At 40.7% G+C, this 15570-nt stretch overlaps 1 protein-coding gene across 1 annotated transcript in view; it reads right to left on the bottom strand.

Annotated features, from left to right (window-relative positions):
- The window catches only part of PTPN14 (protein tyrosine phosphatase non-receptor type 14), a 109900-nt gene extending 94718 nt beyond the window's left edge, over window positions 1-15182 (bottom strand). The window contains exon 1 of the mRNA XM_053973123.1: window positions 15072-15182. The gene's annotated coding sequence lies outside the window, so the exon portion shown is untranslated. The remainder of the gene's footprint in view (window positions 1-15071) is intronic.
- Between the last annotated feature and the right edge of the window lie 388 nt (window positions 15183-15570).

The raw sequence follows: 15570 nt of genomic DNA, 5'->3' as shown, positions 1-15570 counted from the left end.
GGATTATGTGCAAAGTCTGTTTAATGAAAACTTGCTACTTTTTCCATCAGCCTTAGCAATATGAAGAACAAGAAAAGGGTGCTAAAAGCTTGATGAAGAAGAGCTTTAGATACAAAGTTGACCTCTGGTGAAAAAGCAAAATCTAGGCAAAGGGGCAAAGAGACCATGTCAAAGGAAGAGGTTTTTACATCTCTTCTACCCAGACATGTAAAATTCACACACAAATAGTTCATTTCTAAATGCTAAAATAGATTTTTGGAAGGTAATGCTGAAATCCTTCAGAAAGACATTTCACAGCAGAACCCTCTGCTACAACAGGCTCCTCTTACACTGGCATTGTCCAGTTTCTTTACATGGTGCAAACTACTGGACCCTTAATGCACATCACCATCGAAAGAGTACTGAAGCAAAATATTGACCTCAGCTAATAATGTGCAACAACCAAACCATAAAACTGCAGGTACACCTAGCACAAATCTTGAACAATGATGTACTTCAAAAGCCCAACCCTGGGGCTGATGAATGCACTCACACACTGAAATACAGAAGCAATCTATTTTTCTGTATGCGTGTGCAGTACAGACAGGGTCTTAAACTCATAGTGGTGTCTGGTTTCATAACATATGCCCTTCCTTATCAAATGTCATTTGTATTGCCATCCCTGCATCTGTCTCCACAGATGTCATCCCATGTAATGGAGCATATGGGCTTAAGCTGACATTGTTTGCAAACAGGAAGAGCTTTTGGCAAGAGGAGTAGAACATAAAGTGTTCTGCGGGCTGCCTCTCTTAACCCATCTTTGGTTGGCTCCTCTGTTCAGCTGAAACTGGTTGGCTACTTTCTGAGAGGGCACAGTGCCAACCTAACAGATGGACAGAAGTAAAGTCATGCCAAAGAACCAGAATGTGCATCTAATTTGATAATTAGGGGCTGAATTTCCCCTTAGAAATATTGCAGTGGCAGTGCACACAAAGTTTTCAAGCTTAAGGGTAAAAGAATATGCTTCAGCTTATCCAGTTGAGGGTTAATTCTGAAAATGACAAAAAAAAAAAAAACAACAACAGAAGTGAGCCATGGAGAAGGGAGGAGACCAGCCATGGGCTCCTATCATTCAGGATTAGTATTCTTCAAGGAGAGAAGAAATGAGAGAAGGGGAGGAAAGACACAGCAAGATTAAGCCTTTATCCTGAAATAGCTCTCCACAAGGGGCACCTGCAAATCTTGGCCAGAATGCTTCTGTGGCCTTGCTGAAAATAATTTATGCTGAATAGAGATAAAAGCAAGGAACTGATGGCCATTTTACAAAGCATTAAACACAGCTTTCCTGTCCACAAGGAATAGCCAAGCCAATAACTAGTAAAAGGCAAAGGACAAAGACTGTTTATAGCTTGGTGGAAACATAATAATGTACACACGTACTTGGAACTGTTGACAATTATTGTCTTGGTCTTGATATACAATGATACAGAGCTGTGGCATTAAAAAAAAGTTAACTGTAAAAGAGAGAGAGAGAGCTGGGGACTCAATTGAAATTCTCTTTTCATACATTTTACTAGTTTTCATGCAGTGAGGCAGTGGTCCTGTGACTTTCTTAGAGTCCTGTCAAAGCAGGCTCTTCTGGGTCATTTTTCTCTTCATCTTGTGTGTTCCCTCCCCTTTCTCAAGCCACTTTACTCAGCAGAATGAATGCCAACAGCCATGCATGGCTCAGTTTGGAAAACCATTGTTCTAATTAATTCTTCTTTTTTCACTTCTAAAGTGGCTCTTCCAATTTACAGCTTCTGAAACAAAAATATTAAGAACAATAACTACGATAGCTTCAGTTAAGTGGGATTTACAGGCTTATATTTTGGACAAACAAAGACAATTTTTAATCCTGTCTTTTTATCATAAGCCCTACAGTGAAAAATACTCCAAGAAGCTAAGAGGTTACTTACTCTCACTTTGCTTGCTTTGGAAATATGGTGTTTCAAGAGGGCTTTCACGTTGTCAGTGGATGGAAATTAGCTCTCCACCACAAATAGTGTTCTGAGTCACATCTTTGCAGCAGAGCAGAAGGCTCAGTCACAGATTTAAAATAATTTAAAAATGATAGCTGTAAAGTGTCTAAAATCAAACGTGCTGTTTTCCAGACCTCCACTGAGAATTCCTTCGGAAGAAATTGCTCAATGAAATGTCCTTTGTTGTACTGTCAAATTCTGGCAAGCTGCTTCCCAGTATAGCGGGAGACTTAATTGGGCTTTTGTTTAATTACCACCAAGACAATGATGTTCAAATGAAGAGCACAACATAGCAAATGAGTGAAAGCAATCAATTAGGATGAGCCTGAAACTATCTTTCAAGAGAAAGGAACAGAAAGGAAAGGGCTACTCATTACTGCAGTCATAGGCTAGAAATTCAAAATATAAACATGTCATTTACTAAAATAATACACAGCTTTTAGAAGCAAATAAATTAAATGACAGATAGTTACTGTAAAGGAGAAGCATCATTATGAAGCAAGATCAAGATTTTATACCACAGCACTGATGTGAGGAAAAAAGAGACTTGAGTTAGTGGATTAACAGGAATGCTGGTATCAAATTGGGCAAAACTCTCCTAAATGCACTACAGGTACACATTTAGCAACAGTCTAGATGATACAATAAATGAATCAATGAACACAGAAAGAAACTGTTATGGAACATTTTAAGTATTAAATAGCTTGCAATGAACCAAGAAAGTAGTTGGCATCCCCAAAAATAAAATATGACAAAAAATCTAAATATTATCCTGGTAACTCTCAAAATTAGTAATACAACTGAAGGTAAAATTACAAAAGGATCTAGTGTATATTCTACAGCAGTAACACAAGACTTGATATGAAATTCACAAAGAAATATTAATTGGCAAGACAGCAGCTGCATTTGCAAAGCCAAAAAAAGTTTTATAAAAAAGGATAGAAGCTAAAGGCAAGCCTAAAGACTTTTACACCCAGTCTTCACCTACACTAAAAAGTGCACTTGTACACAACACTAAAGGCAAACATACACCTTAGCAAGAAAATGACATCTATTAGTGAGAAATGAGACTTAACCATAAGGGACACGCAGAAGGTTGAGCAGGGTACACAGCAATGGCAAAATGTTTGCCCATGATCTAAGGCTGAACAGACCTGAGAGAGTTCTACCTCACCATTCTGAAAATTCAGTTCCACTTTTGCTTTAAAACCTCAGGTCTAGCTTTACCTTTTGGTTTGATAAGTAAATGTGCACATGTAAAATCCCAAAACTCCATTATTTTCAGTGGCCACAGTTTTCACACTTAATGGTAAGAGAATACACTAAAGATTATGTATTTCCAGACTTATGTATTCAATTTCTACTCTAGATGAGCCAAACATGACACTGTGCATCTCAGTTATTTATTTTGTCAGCCAGAGTTCACAACTGCAGGGTCGCCTATCAAACAACAGCACTTTCCCCACAAGAGCAAGACTAAGTAGCAATACAGCAAAGCAGGTGGTTGAGCTTTTTCTACTATTTATATAAGCACACCAGTTGCAGACAGAAGTTGCATTATGCTTTCTTGGCCTGCATGTTATTACAATAGCGTCTGCCATTAAATAAAAAAAAAAACCCAAACCTGGTTAAGTATCAGAGTTGAAAAGATATTTCAGACAAAGTAAGGAAAGTGGACAGAGAAAAAATTTTTCAAAACAACAGGAAAAAAAAAAAACCCAATACATAATTTAAGTGAAACTTTTATTACAGAAACATGATACTGGTACCTCCTGAAAGAGATTGTAAAAATAATGGAAAAAACCCTGGTGAGACAGGAAGCTTAAACACAGTTAATCTAACGATAAATTTCATAATACAGGAAGCAAGCGTGCTACCAAAGAGATGACAAAACCAGAGATTATTTTAGGTGTTTACTTATTCCCAGACGAAGCTAAAAAGTGTGCAAAAGGAACACACCAGACTTACTGCTACGGCCTCTTGTTTTAAAATAAAATCACAGCACCCAACTTGGCAGGTAATAACCTCCCACAGAATTTACTTCGGTACAAGCTGTCAGGAGTTACTGATCCCTTTCACACACTCACCTTTGGAAGTGCAATTTCCTGTTGCAAACTGGTCTCCTGATCCTGCAAACCTCTGCTCACACGAATGCCCTGTTTTGGTAAGCAGGGCTGCCAACTGCGCCGGTGGCAGCGGGGCTGGCAAGCACATGCTGGATGCTTGGGGATGTAATGCTCACCAACTGGACTTCCTGCCTGGAGCTTACAGTGCCAAGGTAAATAATTATGATACCACACTGACAGATGTGTCAGAGGTATGAGGTATTAACTAGATTTACTACAGTCTTGAATAACTGAGTTGTAATTTTCCGCTCTCCTGGCACGTAACATAACGATGTGAGGTGCATTAGAGTGCCAGGATGTACCCAACTGCAACACTTAACCTTCCGAATCTTAGAACCCATGTGTATTGAAGTGCCTCCTCTTGCACAAGACTCTCAGCCCCTTTTGTCTAATTATGCTGCTCCTCCACCAAAAGAGGGCTGAATTTAATCTAACAAAGTCTCAGTTACTTCTGCCTTGTAATCTACTGAGACTGACAATTTAAGAAGTATTTGGACAACATTCTCAGACACATGATGTAATTCTGGATCTCATCCTGTGCAGGGACAGGAGTTGCACTCCATGATCCTTGTGGGTCCCTTCCAACTCAAGATATTCTTAGATTCTGGTCAAAGGACATAAGACACAGTTGTCATCATCATGATCCTGGCAGGACAAGGATAGTGTAATCAGTGCTCAGTCTCAGCAGACATGGCAATCAGGCATTCTTTTGTTTTTAATTTCCTCTGACCTTGCAGTTTGTCCTTGTAGAGTTCTCACTGTTCACGAGCTAAGGTATCTATGTTTGAACAAACTTAGTACACAAACTGCTTCCACACACTCAATAACGTCTTCCGCTCAACATTTCACCAGATCTTCAGAATCACCACTCTTTGCCATATTCTTTAAGTCAAGAAGATGTGAAAGTATAGAAATCACGGAAAATATGAAAGATTTGACACATAGTCTTTAAAGGCATATACAGACTTGCTACAATGAAATACCATAATTGATTCTAGTATTTCAAAGTATCCTAAAAACAAAGTGAGCTTTTCATTGTCTGACATTTCTAACTTCTGAGAGATATAAACTGCAGAGGTAAAGCTCATGGTCATGTCTAGACACTACTTATCCAGTGCACAATGCCACAACGCTTGTGGTGATAGGCAGCTTGCAGCACAATCGTTCACAGTCCATAATAAAGAACACCACATCTGGGAGACTACAGATTAATGGTCTTCATCTCTTGACAGAACTACTCTTAAAAGTTGTATACCTTTGTTATTTTATAAACTTCATTTACCTTTCCTATATATCTCTACCACTATGGGGATGAAAGATGTTTTAAAATAAAACAAAACTAAAAAAACCCCACAAACATTTCACGCTCTTCTCGATCTCTTTTCTTAACAGGTAGAGGAATCACCGCATAAAGACTTAATGAAACACTGACAACATCATCAGAACAGATTCTGCACTATTGGATGCAGAGCCCCTTTCTGTGCAGCCCTATCAGTTTGTTACCCTGATTAAATTCTCACAGGTTTGACCGCTGTACACAGAAATCACCACACATACCAGTACACAAAATCACCACGCATACCAGTATAATAACTTCACTGAGATAACAGTGAAGAAAATCTACATTTAAGCCATCACCCAAACAGTTCCTATCCATGCTGGTTCTCTGTGAGAGGCATTTAGGACCTTGCTTGGAGCATGTTGCAGAGAGAGGTCGAATGATGCCCAACGGAACATGGTGTACAAAGCACCCAGCATGGCCAACGTGAAACATTCCTGGGCATCACACCTCAAGACAGCCACAGGTGGGGCAGGAACAAACACAGGTGGATGAATGCATAGCCTGTCAAATGCTTCAGGATAAAGCAAATGTGTCTACCAAAGTACAGGTATGAAGATATGAAATACTGCAAAGGTCCCAAAACACTGCACTGCCAAAGGTACTTACTTAAAGATTTCTGGATTGGTTTTATACTACCATTTACCAGATGTTACCAGATCCTTTGCTAAAAAATGGGTTCAAATACTTAAGCAAAAAAAGAAACCCCACAAAACAACAAAAAAAACCTTGATTTTTTTCCCCAAGGTCAGTAACCCAATTCATATTTCTCTCTAAAAGAATGGCAAAAAAAAACCCCAACTTGAGCTAATATCACAGGTTTTTAAATTTAAAAAAAATACTTTATGATTTCAAACCACTATGGAGAAAGTGACCTCTTTGATTACAAAGCCAGAACCTTGTCCATTTTTCTGACAAAGACTTTGACTCTTCAGTGAATGTTTCAGTGGACTGCTGAGTCTTATGTTAACACAGTTCCTAAAACAGAGGTATTCCTAAGAAACTAATACTATAAATCATAGAGCTTATTATTGGAAACTTTTCCTAATAAACAATCTAGATTCTGCCTTGAACTTATAAAATTATTTTATTAACTGTATTACCAAAGGGTCTTTTTCAACATGTAAGTTTTAAATGTAATTTTCATTTACATATCTTAACCTTTGCAAAAGGCACTTAAAACTAACATGTTCTGCTTTCAAAACCACTGCCATGGGGCGCTCAGGTTGTGGTAAAAAGCCTTCTTGAGATAAACATGCACAAACCTGTTTTCTTCATCATAAGAAACTATTGGAATAATGGAGGATTAGCCTTCACTGTCATTGTCCCATCCTCTGCTGCTTTTATTGAAACACACAACATGAAGAGACTGACAAATGGGCTTGCTCCGATTCCATCACAAGTTAAAAAATAAATTACTTTATAAATCCACACTATTAAATACAGCAGAGAGAGAAAAATTAAGTGGCATTTAACAGTGGACAATGTTACCTGAAGTTAGCTAAATGCCCCTCTTATTGAACACATTTACATGCAGAGGACTTTACTATCACCAGCTCATAGTCCAGCCAGTCATGACCATTGCAGTGTATTGCTGAATGTATGGGGGGTAGGAAATGCAGAATGTCACAGCTGTATGCAGAGAACTAGTGATTATTTGCAAAGGACACTGACAACACAAAGCTAACACGGAAGTTAAGCCACGTGTTCGCAAACTTCTACTGTAACACAAGCCGAAATTACAAAGGTAGGTAAGAAACCTTATATAACATCAACTAAAGTTGACATTATTAACTAATAGACAAAATGACTAATTGCCTCCAAAATGCACCCACCCTTTGTCAGATATTTTGACAGATTAATTAGTGCATGGGTGGCAATCTTCATACCTGAGTCAGGTTCAAGGAAAAACTGTATGACTACATCAGTCTCTCTGGATAAACCCATTTGTACATCAAAAGAGACAACTGGGCCATCGTTAGACAAGGTTTTGAAAGCTCAACCTATCCACAGTAATAATTTACCCTTTCAGCAGTGAAAGGTTATATGTAAATGTACACTGTAAGAACTCAGAGCCATTCTGTGACCAACAGTTTTAGGTTACTACACCAGCAGCAAGGAACAAGAGCAGCTAGAGCAAAACTAACACAGAGCTAGCAGAGATCTCCTACCCCCAGCTACTGCATTCTCCAGAGAAATGCCCATCACTTCACAAAGTCAAGCAAGTCCTGAGGTGGTATCAGTAATTTTCTTCCAAAACAACTGTCTCAATTACTGAACCATAAATCTGCATTTCTAAATTTGCATATTCAAATGCACATGGCAATTTCCTAATCAAATGCAGAAACCAGAAAAGCTTTCAAGAGGTGAACCAGCTGCAGAGGGCAGACTATGACCAAAGTAACCAAAATCCTTAATAATACTGGCCAGCATTCCCCAACACACAAGAGTGTGCCTATTGCACCAAACCGTTTCTTCTCCTCTTCCTTAGGATGTAATTCAAGTAATGTATTTTGTCTTTTCCTATTTGTACATTTCCCAGTACATTCTACAATACAGAAAGGAATGCAAAAACATTACTTATGAATTGAGATGTATTTCTCCGTATACAACATTATATTTAAACACTTCTTTGTAGATAATGTTAAGCAGCATGCAACATCAAATTGCATAGCAAAAGTCCTAAAATATGCAAAAAATAAAAATGACATTCATCTTTAAATGGCAGCTTTTATTTCCCCTTGTCAGAAAGAAAGAAAATAAAAAAAAAAAAAGGAAGTGAAAATGCTAGAAACCAACCTACTTAACATTTGGATGTTAAATGTTATCTCACCTCAGTAATGCTCCCCTGCAATATTTCAGTTCTGTTCTACAAACAAGATTTCCAGCTCTGCACTGATGCATTTTGGGGCACCAAGCTAAAAAGGGGAACATGGATACATGGAAGAGGGGTTTTTTTGCAAAAAAACCCTGTCACTGTCAAACCACAACAAAGTGGAGAACAGAAGCACATGAATACTGTGATTTAGCTTCCTCTGCTGTCACAGATTCCCACAGCACAGTCTTGGCAAAGGTGGAAGGAATCACAGGAACTTAAGTATGTCTACATGAGTTGTTTTATTCACAAGCAGAAACTTGCCCTGTCCACCCTCCATTCTGAAACTGACAGAGCTCTGAAGATCTGTCTACCAGCAGCAGACTACACCAGCCATCCCCTTCAAATAGCAGACGATTTCTTTATCTGGTAAGCTGAGCAAAGCATCTTCCTAAACAGGCTGAATCTTCACAACACTATAAGGAATGTAAATAGACACCAATTACACTCAGTAGCTCTTAAAAGTATGCCAAACTAGGAAAAACAAGAAAAATAAAAGAAAAAATATTATCATTTCAGATGCCTGTTTTCCAGAACCTTTGAAATAAATTCCCACCCCTAAAGCTCATCAGGGCTTTTCTCCCTGAGGCAGGTCTGTTCACATGGGGCATTTTGCAAAGCTCTTAAGGGAGAAGTCACATTTCCTCTTTTCTATGTTTGAGGTAGGACTTTCAATATCCACCTGAAGGCATCAGAAGTTTCACTCCACCTCAGCACAGGGCAAATTAAACCTAAATACATTGCCTTCCCCTCTCGTCTCCCTCCATTCTGGTAAACAACAGGCACAATGTTTTGTGTAGAAATTCCTTTACACACTGTCTCCCCCTCAAAGCACCTGAGATAAGCACTGCATATCACATAACCAGAAAATGCAGGGTTTCCACCACCAACACTGAAAGGACAAATGAAAGTCCTGTGTGAAGAGGTCAAAATCAAAATGGTACCAGTGATAGACATCAAAAACAGGTTCTGGCTTCTATCTGTTGAATCTCTGATTGGCAAAGTCCCCTGATTTGGCCCAGGCTTGTCCAAAAACCAGGCTCAATTATCATCACCAATAAAAACCTAAAGGCATTTTATCTACACGGTAGTGAATGCCTCCTCTCAAAAAAGGGAGTTCCATGATAAGAGTTAATCTCAAAAACCTTAGGAATGCAAACTATTTTCTCAGTTGTAAAAACAAGAAAGAATTTCACAAACACAAGTTAAAACAACTACTGGTAGCCTCCTGCTTCTCCAACACTGCCAACTTCTCCTGGGCTAAGGCCCTACCCTTTGTCCTTCAGAGAGATATGCTCTGAATCCAGCCCAATGGCCAAAGAATGTCCCAGGAGAGAGTATCACTTTTATGCACCTTTACAAATGACAGCCTTCCCATAAACTTTATTATCCAAGTTCAAAAAGCAGTGCAAGGCTCCCTTCACACAGCTTCAGCCTTTTCAACAGGGAAGGCAAAGTCAGTCCACATTTTATTTTGCAGATAGCTGCAAGGCAGGCAGGCTATAAGACAGCTCATTCTGGCTGGTTAGCCCACCTAAAAGTTGCACAAGTCCTGGCTTTTTATTCTTTCAGCTATAGCATATTTTACTGAAAGTTCTACATACAACTCTTAACTATGTTATACACTAATCTGTTAACATAAGGTGTTGATTGTTAGACCAATCACACAATGCCTGCTACTAAATCAATCTTTCCCCCAGCTGACAGATATGCAAGAATCAAGTATACTGTGGTGTTGGTATGCTACTGCTTTGACAATATTTTCTTTGAAACACCCACTAAGCTGCAAGACATGGTAGTTACCTCCATAAGCCAGTCCTTGTGCTTCTCACAGCCACAGAGCTATCATTCTGTTACAGAAATCAAAACTATTTATATTAACTACTTATATTAACTCAAATTTTAAAATACCCTTTGTCCATCAGAAAACATACTAGAAATCATAACCAAATTGACTAATAGATAGCAGTGCTATCTGCCTTTTAAATGAAGCCTAGCCATCACTTCTGTCCTTCTCTATGCCAGCCCAGGCCATAGCAGAGCACATCTCAATAAGGTAAGACATCAAACTTGAATGTGTCAAAGACACATTCAAAGTCCAAGACATGCTTTCCATGAAACCTGAACATATACAAAAAAATTAATCTTTCAATTCCCCCTGCATGAATATGCAATTAAAATCAGCATCATTCACAGTACAATAGAGAAACTAAATTACTATAGTGTGCCTAATCATCAGCCCAATACCCTGCTTCTCAGAGCAGCTTACCCTGTAAGAAAACATACAAAATATCACAAACGGGCATCTGTCCTAAGAGAAATTTCTCAATCCCTGTCAGATAGGGTTGATTTACGCCCTAGAGCAGTACAGTTAACATCTCTTCATTGTAGCTGTGACTGTTCTTCTTGTCCCTAGGACCACTTATCTTGCTCATCCTAACAGGCTTTGGTTTATATGATTCCTTTGGTGGTATACACCGGAAATGGTGATTTAGAAGTATTATACACTTTGTCTTTCAAACTACTCCCTATAACAAGTCATTGTATCAAAGGGTAATGGTCAACCACTATTTTGCACATATACATCCTACCTCCTCTAACTGAGTCCCTTGAAACAATCCTACATGAATATTTTCTATTTTCAATGCCATAGAAATATTTTCCAATCGCTCTCCTGTGATAGGAGACCACAAACTGATTATTCCAGGTGAATTCGAGTACCAGTTTAACAACCTCCTTTGTCTCATTAACACAATATTGCAAAATAACTACGGCATTTTTCTTCTGCCTAACACTAAGCATTAAGAAGGCGCACAAGTTCAAATAAAACATTGTTGAAATCTTCCTCTCCACCTTAATAAATATAGTTAATTTACAATCCAGTAACATGAACAAGTAATGTGATTATTCCATCTAACATGCATATTCTTGAATTTATCAACATGATCTGCTATGCTTCCCTTTCACCCAGCTTTCTTGGATTCCCTTTGCAATTTCTCAGTCTTCTTCAATCTTGCCTAATCCAAATACTTTTGCATCATTAGCAAGTTTTGGCACACCATCATTCATCTAATTTATTAGATCACCAACATGCTTGTTCACCACCCTCTTTTCAGAGGTGTTTATATATCACATAATGTAATTTTAGGTTTACATTGTTACTGAAAAAATAAAAAAGTATTCTTAGTCATAAGACCAGGTAGACTGAGTGAGAATTAGAAAGAAGAGTTGTAGTTTCCAAAAGATGTGCTTGGTGTTGAACAAAGCTCAGTACTTAAACTCTTTACATGAGCAGAAAATAAGACTGTCACAATGGCTACAGGACATCAGAGGGGTCAGCATTCTCTTCTTCCCAAGCTAGCATGCATCCATTATGTCATATACCCAACATCCTCCTGAGAAGTCCTTTGGTCAGAAAACCTTCTTAATGTTAGATAAATTTACAGTCACTTAGGTATTCACTTATAGCTGACAATAACATGCTCAACTGCTTATTAGGACAGCCATGATAAGGTAGGAAATACATTTTAGAACAAATATGCACTTCTTTTTACGTATTTTGTGCTGCACCATAATCTTGTGTCCTTAATTCCTTTTACATTCCTGATTTTTCCTCATTCCCACCGACAGCCCAAAGGAAAGGGGAAGAGTCATGGACTGCAGTTCCTGCTGCTGGGGCTATCTCCATGTTGGTGAGGAGCCCTGTTCCTTCAGAGGGTGTGACGTGTCTCCTCACCAATCACCTCTTCAGTTCCACATGCACAGCAAACCAAAAGGCTTTAAAGAGAACAAGGGCACCCCATGGGACAGGCTACACTTGCTGTGGACATGGACTGAATCCAGCACCACCAGAGGATGCTGCACCAGCCCACTGAGTTTTAAGGTCCTGTGCACCAGGCACAGGAGGATAGGGGTTAGACAATGAAACCAAAATCATATTTTTACCCCAAACATGGACTTCAGCTCCGGTCTACCTCCATTCCTTTAGGAACGACTCTTTAATTCTTGTTTTTTAATATATATTTCTAACAATTTCATAGGTGGAGGCAGCAACTTTCATGAAGTCTCTGAATAGAAAATCAGTAGATTTAAAAAAAGGAACCTGACTTTTTCACATAAAATTTCAGAGAATCTTGTGCACAATCTTGTACCATACTCCCTCCACACAGGAGGAAAAACTACATGGTACTGCTTTGTTTTCAAAGATCAGGATGTGTTGCAATGGACCTCCACAAAGCATAATAGGCGAAGGTATGCTGTACTTCACAGTGGACTTAGACATAAAAAAAACTTCTATGGCATCTGCTCAGCTTAAAAATTAGGCCTTTACTGAAATCTTCTTACAACTGAGCTGGATACAAATGCACAAATATACTGCATACTAAGTATTATAGCCCAGCTCCTGCAAGGACTTGTATACACATTTATTATTACATATATAAAATGTTTCAAAGGCATTTGAAAGGCAAGGTGAATTGAAACACATGGGTGGGTCTTTGCAGGACTAGGATGTATATGCTGCTGAGCAGCACTGCCTGCTGAAAACTTTGTACCTGTTGTATACGACCAGCAGTTTATACGTTTCCCCCTCAGCTGACAAACCCTTGCAACAGAGGATTCGCTTCCAGCTGAGGAGATGGAGTTCAAGTACACTTTTCATACTGCATATACCTATGCTAAATGTAAATCGATATTAAAATGAGCTACTTAAGTAACAATTAATCAAACACAGCCTTGCTGCATATGAAGAGAAACAAAACAAAGAGCAGCAGATTGGCTCAGCTCTATAAACATAGAAAAAGGAGCCATAGAGTTATCAGAAATATGCACACAACTCTATTTGTAGGTATATATATATAAAATACTTTCTCCATGATTGGAGGAGCCACTGTTGGCCAAAGCAATTTGCTAAGTGCACAAGAGTAGATGCATTTCATAGAAAGTCATTCCATACCTAAGTTACAATAACTGACTCATGGGCTTCTGCTGGACGAGAATGACCAGGAGAAAAGTCAGTCATTAGTACTAACACTGGTTGCTAATTAACCCTCATGAACAAGGCTGCACCAAAGCTACTTCTGCTACTATTACAGAAACATTTAAAAGGCACGTGTAAAACTCTAAATATAATGTACATACAAAAGCTCATATTGCTCAGTACAGAGATCAGCCCAGCAGCCCTTGCTCTGGCCTTGGTATGCACCACTGGATTCCTTGAGGATGCATCAAGGCAGACATACTTTATACAGCTTCTCACACACAAATGCACTGGCAGAATTGATGGCCTACAAGCTCTGCCACAGATTTTGGGGACTATCTTTTAGCTGATGGGCTGTGCTTCAGCCCGTAAATTTGCAAAGCTCCCAGGTTTTGTATCATGACCTGTGAGATATACACAAGTGCCCTCTGTCTGTAAGCTACTCTGGCACAGCCATCTAAAGATACCAGAAAGAGTTCAAGCAGTGCCAGTAACAGAATAGGTCCTAAAGCTTATTGGCATTACTATAATGTCAACACACCCTCTATTTTATACCACATAACAACTACTAGATGTCAGCAACAAAACCCCCAGAGGCCAAGAGCAAAAGGAGTTTAATCTGTATTTTGTCACTCATATTTGATGGGACATTCTCAGCTGGATAACAAGAACACAGACCCTGCTGGGACTGCCTCCCCTCACATCTCTCCTCAAAAAGAGCTATCTCCTCTCATAATATGGAAGTTGGCAGGTGGTGACTTGTGATTTGGGGGGGGGGAGCCATTTTATATGAATATTTTTCCAAACTCTGAAGAACTGCAGCATGTAAGAGTACTTTTGGAATAACCAAACCCTGTAGAAACTATCTGTATAAAGTTTAAAGAAAAAAGAACTGGCTTCTGCTAAAAGCATTTCTTCTATGGTTTCAGGCTACATGCCAAAAATCCCAGAAAACTTCTTGGGCAACAATATATTGAATCTGAGCCTTTTACGGGTCACTGTTCCCACCTTGTTAAAGTTACAAACAACCAAAGAGTTGCTTATAATGGAAACATATGATTATTTTATGCAAATCAGAGAGATAAAGCATACTCAATAGGAAAGCTCCAGCACACATCATATCCACATACCACACATACATTATGTAACGCTCGTCCCAAATACACCCCAATAAAGTGAGCTGGTTTGAGATCTTAACAATTCATCGACTTTGCCACATCAGAAACGAGAGCAGATGTCACTCTTCCCTGCCTCGCTGCGATCTTTACTACAGCATTCGGCAGAGTTACAGACTTGCTGAAGACGGCCAGTTTAGGCTTGACTGTAACTAACAAAGAGCAAGGTAAAGCCCCGGGCGGAGGGGAAGGCAAACACGGGCATGCCGCGATGTAAATAGAGGCAGCCCAGCACGGAGCCCTGCCCGTTCCTCGCTATTTACAAATACCTCTTGACTAGACAAATGCCGTGTTATCTGAGCGTCTAACAGATTTAATTCACGGGCCGGACGGACCGTCCAGGCTCGCTTATCGCAGGTCACCGACTGGCATTTGTAACCCAAGCATGGCTATTTTGGTGGTTCACAGAGAGCGGTGCACACCCGGCGGGGCTGTGCTAGCCCGCTGCCGCGCACAGCGAGCCCCACGCAAACGCTGCCGACCGCACACTCCGAGCGCGAGGCACTGCTCGGGCTGTTTCAAAGTCTGCGCGGGGACGCGCCCGAACTCGAGCGAACTCGGTGGCGGCGGCTCCTTACCTGCTGGGCAGCGCGGCGGCTCCGGCTTTGTGCGCACCCGCGGGAGGCGGCGGTCCCGGCCCGCGGGCAGCGGCTGCCCTCGGCACCCGGCGCTGCGGAGGGAGAGCGGCTCCCGCCGCCCCGGCCCGGCCACCGCGGGGAACTTCGGCGGGGCGGCCGGGAGGGCGCTGCGGCCGCCGGTGGCGGCGCGGAGGGCCGGGCGCCCTGAGCTCCTGCTGCCGGCCGCGGGGTGCGGGAAGGAGGGAGGCAGGGCGGGAGGGAGGAGACTGGTGTCCCGCGGGGGCGAGCGGGGCCGGCGGGCGGGCGAGCTGGAGGCGGCGGGGCCGGGGCCGGGCTGGGGCTGGGGCGGCGCGGGGAGTCACGGCCCAGGAATGCCAGGAATGTGGGGCGGCCGCTGCGGCCGCGGGGCCCGGAGACGTCGGGGATGCGACTTGGGATTTCTTTTCTCTTTCTCCTTCCTTCCTTCCTTCTTTATTTTTTTTTCTTCTTTTTTTTTCTT

Source organism: Vidua macroura, chromosome 3 (genome assembly GCF_024509145.1).
Source record: "Vidua macroura isolate BioBank_ID:100142 chromosome 3, ASM2450914v1, whole genome shotgun sequence".
NCBI lineage: Eukaryota > Metazoa > Chordata > Aves > Passeriformes > Viduidae > Vidua > Vidua macroura.
The sequence above is the reverse complement of the archived record's forward strand: the minus strand, read 5'-3'. Positions and strand labels throughout refer to the sequence as shown.